This window comes from Salmo salar, chromosome 01, assembly GCF_965601325.2.
Source record: "Salmo salar chromosome 01, fSalSal1, whole genome shotgun sequence".
Taxonomy (NCBI): domain Eukaryota; kingdom Metazoa; phylum Chordata; class Actinopteri; order Salmoniformes; family Salmonidae; genus Salmo; species Salmo salar.
The window spans coordinates 30,294,503-30,302,645 of record NC_138291.1 but is presented as its reverse complement, the minus strand read 5'-3'; positions in this window follow the sequence as shown (position 1 = coordinate 30,302,645).

The window sequence follows — 8,143 nt, the reverse complement described above, 5'->3', positions numbered from 1 at the left end:
CGCCGCTTCCTGTGTGAGGCAGGGTCGTACTCTGCGAATGTTGTAGAGCATGAACCTACAGGATCGGGTACAGTTACCTCAATGTCCTTTGAAGCATCCTCTGTAAAATCCTCCACACACTGTTAGTCTGCATTATACTTGTCAAGGAGCACAGTGGCTTCTTTGATAAGTGAGGCATAGCCTTTTGCCATCTTCTGCTACACCTGAACAAATTAGGGACAGACTGGAATTAGGGGAAATTAAAATCTTCTCAACAGATGAATAGGTGAATGTGGTTGGTGGATGGATTGAGGTAATGTTAGCTACCTGGTCACAAGGACAGAGCACAGATAAACAGACAGGCAGACACATAGATGTTGCCAAAGGTTCCTAATAAACCTATCAGTGATGCTGTGTATTGAGTCAAATCGAGGCATTTTTAGGCTAGCAAAATGTGTCCATACTTGGACCCTTACCATGGACGTCGCTAACCTTTCTTGGGTGAACTAAACGTATTCTTTACAGGGCAGTTCAACTGTTGCCAAATAGGTGCTTGATTGATCAAAGGCCTTTTAACAATGTGTAACCCAGTAATTTGTTTATTCTCAAGGTTTGTCTGTAACTTCAAAACAGTTCCGATGTTTGGTCGTTGCCAAGCAACACACAGGCATAAACAGAGGCCAGCAACATAATAAGGCTGATTGGTCATTTTCAAATTTTGGCGAACATTATTACTTATGACCAGTGGTGTGTATTAATGGACGCCAAGGAAAGCCAGGCCCCCCCCCCCCCCCCCACACAATTTTTTTTTTAAATACATAAAATAATGTATCTTTCCTCTCTCTGTTTCATAACATTCCTTCAATTCGAAGTGGCTGAACGTACCTCAAAGGAGAAAGCATCCGAGCGAGCGCAACAGCGCCACTCTGTCTCTCTATGTGGAGGCCATCTATCCGATACTGTCTGGTCCAAACGAGTATGACATTGTTGTCGCCCGTAGTATTGAATGCAAGGGAAGCCAGCGAGCATTTGGCCTCTCTTGACAAATAAATAAATAAAAAATAAGCCAATCAGCGCTGAGCTAAACTGAGCAAGCTCAACTGTGAATGGTCCTGGCGGAAAAAAAGTGTCAAGGGAAGCCATCTTGTATTTGGCATCTCTCCTATCAAATCGCTTTGAAAGCATAACGTTACATCATTAACTGAAACAACTTGAATTGTTGCATCTGTTGTGTTGTTGTCCTCCGGTGGCTAGCTAGCTAGGTAAAATGGTCCCTTTCCTAAATTAGCCATGGATGGAGATAGGGATTTGGACTTGTGGTTTTACTTAATTATCAATTATAATGGTGATTCTGATCCAACCATTAATTGATACATAATTGTACCTCTGGCCTGAGAAGATGTTAGTTCAATATGTACAGTAGCTAGATGTAGAAGGCGAATGTTAACTAGCTAACGTTGTCTATGAATGGAAGTTAGGCTAGCGAGCAAGCATTTTAGCCATGTAGCCTAGGACAACAAAAAATAAAAGCCTTTACTGTATGACAGAGTGATTGACCAGTTCCTCAACATGAAAGAGAGGAGGACTCTTTGGCGTTTCTCTACAAGTAGGGTGAGTCAACATGTGCACAAGCACACACGCAAACAGAAATCAGAACCATGGACAGCCACATCAAATCAAATGTATTTGTCACATACACATGGTTAGCAGGTGTTAATGCAAGTGTAGCGAAATGCTTGTGCTTCTAGTTCCAACCATGCGGTAATATCTAACAAGTAATCTATCAATTCCACAACAACTACCTTGTACACACAAGTGTAAAGGAATGAATACGAATATGTACATAAAAATATATAAATGAGTGATGGCCGAACGGCGTAGGCAACATGTAATAGATGGTATGGAGTACAGTATATACATATGAGATGAGTATTGTAGGGTATGAAAAATATAAAGCGGCATTGTTTAAAGTGGCTAGTGATACCTTACATCAAGATGGCAAGATGCAGTAGATGGTATAGAGTACATACGTATATACATATGAGATGAATTATGTAGGTTATGTAAACATGATCTAATATAAATAATATAAAGTGGCTAGTGATAAATTGATTACATCAATTTTCCCATTATTAAAGTGGCTTGAGTTGAGTCAGTATGTTGGCAGCAGCCACTCAATGTTAGTGATGGCTGTTTAACAGTCTGATGGCCTTGAGATAGAAGCTGTTTTTCAGTCTCTCGGTTCCAGCTTTGATGCACCTGTACTGACCTCGCCTTCTGGATGTTAGCGGGGTGAACAGGCAGTGGCTCGGGTGGTTGCTGTCCTTGATGATCTTTTTGGCCTTCCTGTGACATCGGGTGGTGTAGGTGTCCTGGAGGGCAGGTATTTTGCACCCGGTGATGCGTTGTGCAGACCTCACTACCCTCTGGAGAGCCTTCCGGTTGTGGGTGGAGCAGTTGCCGTACCAGGTGGTGATACAGCCCGACAGGATGCTCTCAATTGTGCATCTGTAAAAGTTTGTGAGTGTTTTTAGTGACAAGCAGAATTTCTTCAGCCTACTGAGGTTGAAGAGGCACTGCTGCGCCTTCTTCACCACGCTGTCTGTGTGGGTGGACCATTTCAGTTTGTCCGTGATGTGTACGCCGAGGAACTTAAAACTCTCCACCCTCTCCACTACTGTCCCGTCAATGTAGATAGGGGGCTGCTCCCTCTGCTGTTTCCTGAAGTCCATGATCATCTCTTTTGTTTTGTTGACATTGAGTGCGAGGTTATTTTCCTGACACCACACTCTGATGGCCCCCACCTCCTCCCTGTAGGCCGTCTCGTCATTGTTGGTAATCAAGCCTACCACTATAGTGTCGTCTGCAAACTTGATGATTGAGTTGGATGCGTGCATGGCCACGCAGTCGTGGGTGAACAGGGAGTACAGGAGAGGGCTGAGAACGCACCCTCGTGGGGACCCAGTGTTGAGGATCAGCAGGGTGATGTTGTTACCTACCCTCACCCCTGGGGGGCGGCCCGTCAGGAAGTCCAGGACCCAGTTGCACAGGGCGGGGTCGAGACCCAGGGTCTCGAGCTTAATGACGAGTTTGGAGGGTACTATGGTGTTAAATGCTGAGCTGTAATCGATGAACAGCATTCTTACATAGGTATTCCTCTTGTCCAGATGGGTTAGGACAGTGTGCAGTGTGATGGCGATTGCGTCGTCTGTGGACCTATTGGGTCGGTCAGGTAGGGTGGAGGTGATATGATCCTTGACTAGTCTCTCAAAGCACTTCATGATGATGGAAGTGAGTGCTACAGGGCGGTAGTCATTTAGATCAGTTACCTTAGCTTTCTTGGGAACAGGAACAATGGTGGCCCTCTTGAAGCATGTGGGGACAACAGACTGGGATAAGGATTGATTGAATATGTCTGTAAACACACCAGCCAGCTGGTCTGCGCATGATCTGAGGATGCGCCGGGGATGCAGTCTGGGCCTGAAGCCTTGCGAGGGATAACACGTTTAAATGTTTTCCTCACGTTGGCTGCAGTGAAGGAGAGCCCACAGGTTTTGGTAGCGGGCCATGTTAGTGGCACTGTATTGTCCTCAAAGCGAGCAAAAAAGTTGTTTAGTCTGTCTGGGAGCAAGGCATTGTGATCCGCGACGGGGCTGATTTTTCTTTTGTAGTCCGTGATTGACTGTAGACCCTGCCACATGCCTCTCGTGTCTGAGCCGTTGAATTGCGACATCATATTTAGTTTATGTTGATTGGACTAAATTGTTTTGGTATCTTTTATTTGTCACTGTATTAGACTAAGCAGAAGTTATTTGATGATGTTGAAATTATGCCCGGAATAGTGGAGGCAGCTCCTGTTTTCTTTGCGACTTGTGGTAACTTCCCCTCCAAATCTCCGACCACTACCTTGTATCCTTTTCCCTCTTGCTCTCATCCAACACTTCTCACTCTGCCCCTACTCGGATGGTATTGCGCCGTCCCAACCTTCGCTCTCTCTCTCCCGCTACTCTCTCCTCTTCCATCCTATCATCTCTTCCCTCTGCTCAAACCTTCTCCAACCTATCTCCTGATTCTGCCTCCTCAACCCTCCTCTCCTCCCTTTCTGCATCCTTTGATTTTCTCTGTCCCCTATCCTCCAGGCCGGTTCGGTCCTCCCCTCCTGCTCCGTGGCTCGACGACTCACTACGAGCTCACAGAACAAGGCTCCGGGCAGCCGAGCGGAAATGGAGGAAAACTCACCTCCCTGCGGACCTGGCATCCTTTCACTCACTCCTCTCTACATTCTCCTCTTCTGTCTCTGCTGCTAAAGCCACTTTCTACCACTCTAAATTCCAAGCATCTGCCTCTAACCCTAGGAAGCTCTTTGCTACCTTCTCCTCCCTCCTGAATCCTCCTCCCCCTCCCCCCCCTCCTCCCTCTCTGCGGATGACTTCGTCAACCATTTTGAAAAGAAGGTTGACGATATCCGATCCTCGTTTGCTAAGTCAAACGACACCGCTGGTCCTGCTCACACTGCCCTACCCTGTGCTTTGACCTCTTTCTCCCCTCTCTCTCCAGATGAAATCTCGCGTCTTGTGACGGCCGGCCGCCCAACAACCTGCCCACTTGACCCTATCCCCTCCTCTCTTCTCCAGACCATTTCCGGAGACCTTCTCCCCTTCCTCACCTCGCTCATCAACTCATCCTTGACCGCTGGCTACGTCCCTTCCGTCTTCAAGAGAGCGAGAGTTGCACCCCTTCTGAAAAAACCTACACTCGATCCCTCCGATGTCAACAACTACAGACCAGTATCCCTTCTTTCTTTTCTCTCCAAAACTCTTGAACGTGCCGTCCTTGGCCAGCTCTCCTGCTATCTCTCTCAGAATGACCTTCTTGATCCTAATCAGTCAGGTTTCAAGACTGGGCATTCAACTGAGACTGCTCTTCTCTGTGTCACGGAGGCTCTCCGCACTGCTAAAGCTAACTCTCTCTCCTCTGCTCTCAACCTTCTAGACCTATCTGCTGCCTTTGATACTGTGAACCATCAGATCCTCCTCTCCACCCTCTCCGAGTTGGGCATCTCCGGCGCGGCCCACGCTTGGATTGCGTCCTACCTGACAGGTCGCTCCTACCAGGTGGCGTGGCGAGAATCTGTCTCCGCACCATGCGCTCTCACCACTGGTGTCCCCCAGGGCTCTGTTCTAGGCCCTCTCCTATTCTCGCTATACACCAAGTCACTTGGCTCTGTCATATCCTCACATGGTCTCTCCTATCATTGCTATGCAGACGACACACAATTAATCTTCTCCTTTCCCCCTTCTGATAACCAGGCGGCGAATCGCATCTCTGCATGTCTGTCAGACATATCAGTGTGGATGACGGATCACCAGCTCAAGCTGAACCTCGGCAAGACGGAGCTGCTCTTCCTCCCGGGGAAGGACTGCCCGTTCCATGATCTCGCCATCACGGTTGACAAGTCCCTTGTGTCCTCCTCCCAGAGTGCTAAGAACCTTGGCGTGATCCTGGACAACACCCTGTCGTTCTCCACTAACATCAAGGCGGTGACCCGATCCTGTAGGTTCATGCTCTACAACATTCGCAGAGTACGACCCTGCCTCACACAGGAAGCGGCGCAGGTCCTAATCCAGGCACTTGTCATCTCCCGTCTGGATTACTGCAACTCGCTGTTGGCTGGGCTCCCTGCCTGTGCCATTAAACCCCTACAACTCATCCAGAACGCCGCAGCCCGTCTGGTGTTCAACCTTCCCAAGTTCTCTCACGTCACCCCGCTCCTCCGCTCTCTCCACTGGCTTCCAGTTGAAGCTCGCATCCGCTACACGACCATGGTGATTGCCTACGGAGCTGTGAAGGGAACGGCACCTCCATACCTTCAGGCTCTGATCAGGCCCTACACCCAAACAAGGGCACTGCGTTCATCCACCACTGGCCTGCTGGCCCCCCTACCTCTGAGGAAGCACAGTTCCCGCTCAGCCCAGTCAAAACTGTTCGCTGCTCTGGCACCCCAATGGTGGAACAAGCTCCCTCACGACGCCAGGACAGGGGAGTCAATCACCACCTTCCGGAGACACCTGAAACCCCACCTTTTTAAGGAATACCTAGGATAGGATAAAGTAATCCTTCTAACCCCCCCCCCCCTTAAAAGATTTAGATGCACTATTGTAAAGTGGTTGTTCCACTGGATATCATAAGGTGAATGCACCATTTTGTAAGTCGCTCTGGATAAGAGCGTCTGCTAAATGACTTAAATGTAAAATGTAAATGTAAATTGAGTAGTGTGTGATATGTATATGTTGTGATGGATTGTTAATCTCATGCCCTATTACGAAGCATTAAAACATTATTTTAAAGCTAGGGAAAAGAGACTATTTATCAAAATGGTCAGACCAGAGCCATATACCGTATCGATCTATAACGTAATACTGCTTCGATGTTACAGACATTTTAGATAACAGTCAGTTTCTTTCTTACCAGAACCTGGATGCCTTGGATAAGAAGTTTGTACTTGACATAATTTCTGTATGCATTGAGCATAAAAAGTTATTGGATGTTGTCATCAATGTCTTGTATGCTCAGAATGGGAAATGCTTACTGAAGGCTGGTTATAACCAGTTTGCCAGTAAATTCATCACAGAATGTTCAATAACTAAATTCTAGATAATGCTTTCAAAATGGTATAACAAACGCATGATCTGACCATTTGTCTCTTCTATATTTGTCAATCCACAGTAATCTGTTACTTCAGCATGTTCCTCCTTGATGACATGGGACTGCAGTGCTTCAGCAAGATTGTGAACTCTCTTAACTTCAAAAGTTAGAAACACATTTTCTGTGGTCTAATGGCACCAACAATGCAATTATTTCACAGTTTGAGGTCATTTTATGGCTCATAAAATAAATCAACTTTCTCGGACAATCCAGTCACTTACCTTCATATAGAGGGGGTCATCTGTGTGGTATTTTTTGTGTCATGAAGTTTGAGTGTCAAACTGTAGACTGTTAAGGTAATGAAACTGTACTTGGACTGTGAATGACAGAGTAAATTATGGTTAAGTAGTTCCTAAGTTTCTTTTTCAACATCACAAACCTCAGTACCTGGATCCAGGGGGAGTGGAGTGAGATCTATGATAATGCCTATGTGAAGAGGAAGTGGATTGCCCCACTGCTAAAGTACATAATTCAGGTTATACCTAAAGACATTGATGCACTCATGCTGTCTTATTTCATTTTTTTATTTTTCATGTCTTCCCTGTCTTGCCATCTCTTTTTCTAATAGATAAACATTTCCCCACTAGGTGGAGCCCTGAGATTGAGATTCTGATGGCTCAGCTTGCAGCCAGAATCTCTGAGGGAGTCAACTCAAGAAAGCCACCAAGAAAAACACTGAGCCCCAGGAATTTTCACTTTCCAAACTCATAGCTCACCCTCTTCCTGCACCGGAGGCAACCCCCCTGCAGGAGAAACAGCAGCCAGTCAGTATCATGTTTCAGTTTTACTATAGGCTACCGCTTCACAATGGTGCTTTTTTTATTTGGAAACATTGAGCTGGGGTCCAAAGTCAGAATGTTATTGACAAAATATCATAATAGATATGGTATTCTATTTGTATAACCTTCATAGTAACAGCTGCTTATTTAGTCCTGGGTACCAACCAGCACCTACATACCTCCAAAAGAAAAGCAGGTCTTAGAGGAGGTCAAACAGAGGAATCGTCAGAAGGCAGAGGTATATTGTGTCTGGTATCTCATTTTGACACATGCCGTTTTTCTCCTGCACTCATACATGCATCAAACCCCTATTTCCTTTTCCACTTACAGCAAGTCATGTATGAGGCAAACACTCAAAAGTTCAAGTGTCCAATCCCACAAAAGTCTGAGCACACCAAGTTAGTTACATTTTCCCTGCAAGAGACTTTCAAATAATTTTTCTTGCTTCAAGGTTCTTTTTTGTATATCAGCATCCTGTCTCCATCCATGCTGAATCATACTGTACTGTCTGATTTCCAGTGTCATATCCTAGATTGTGCGAAGCCACGCTCAAGTTTGATTCACTCCACACCTCTGGAACTCCAGCCACCCATAAGGTAGTGCTCTCACATGATACAGAAATAATATACAGTAACTGACAGACACATTTGACTATGAACTTCTTTGTGTATACCCCTGTG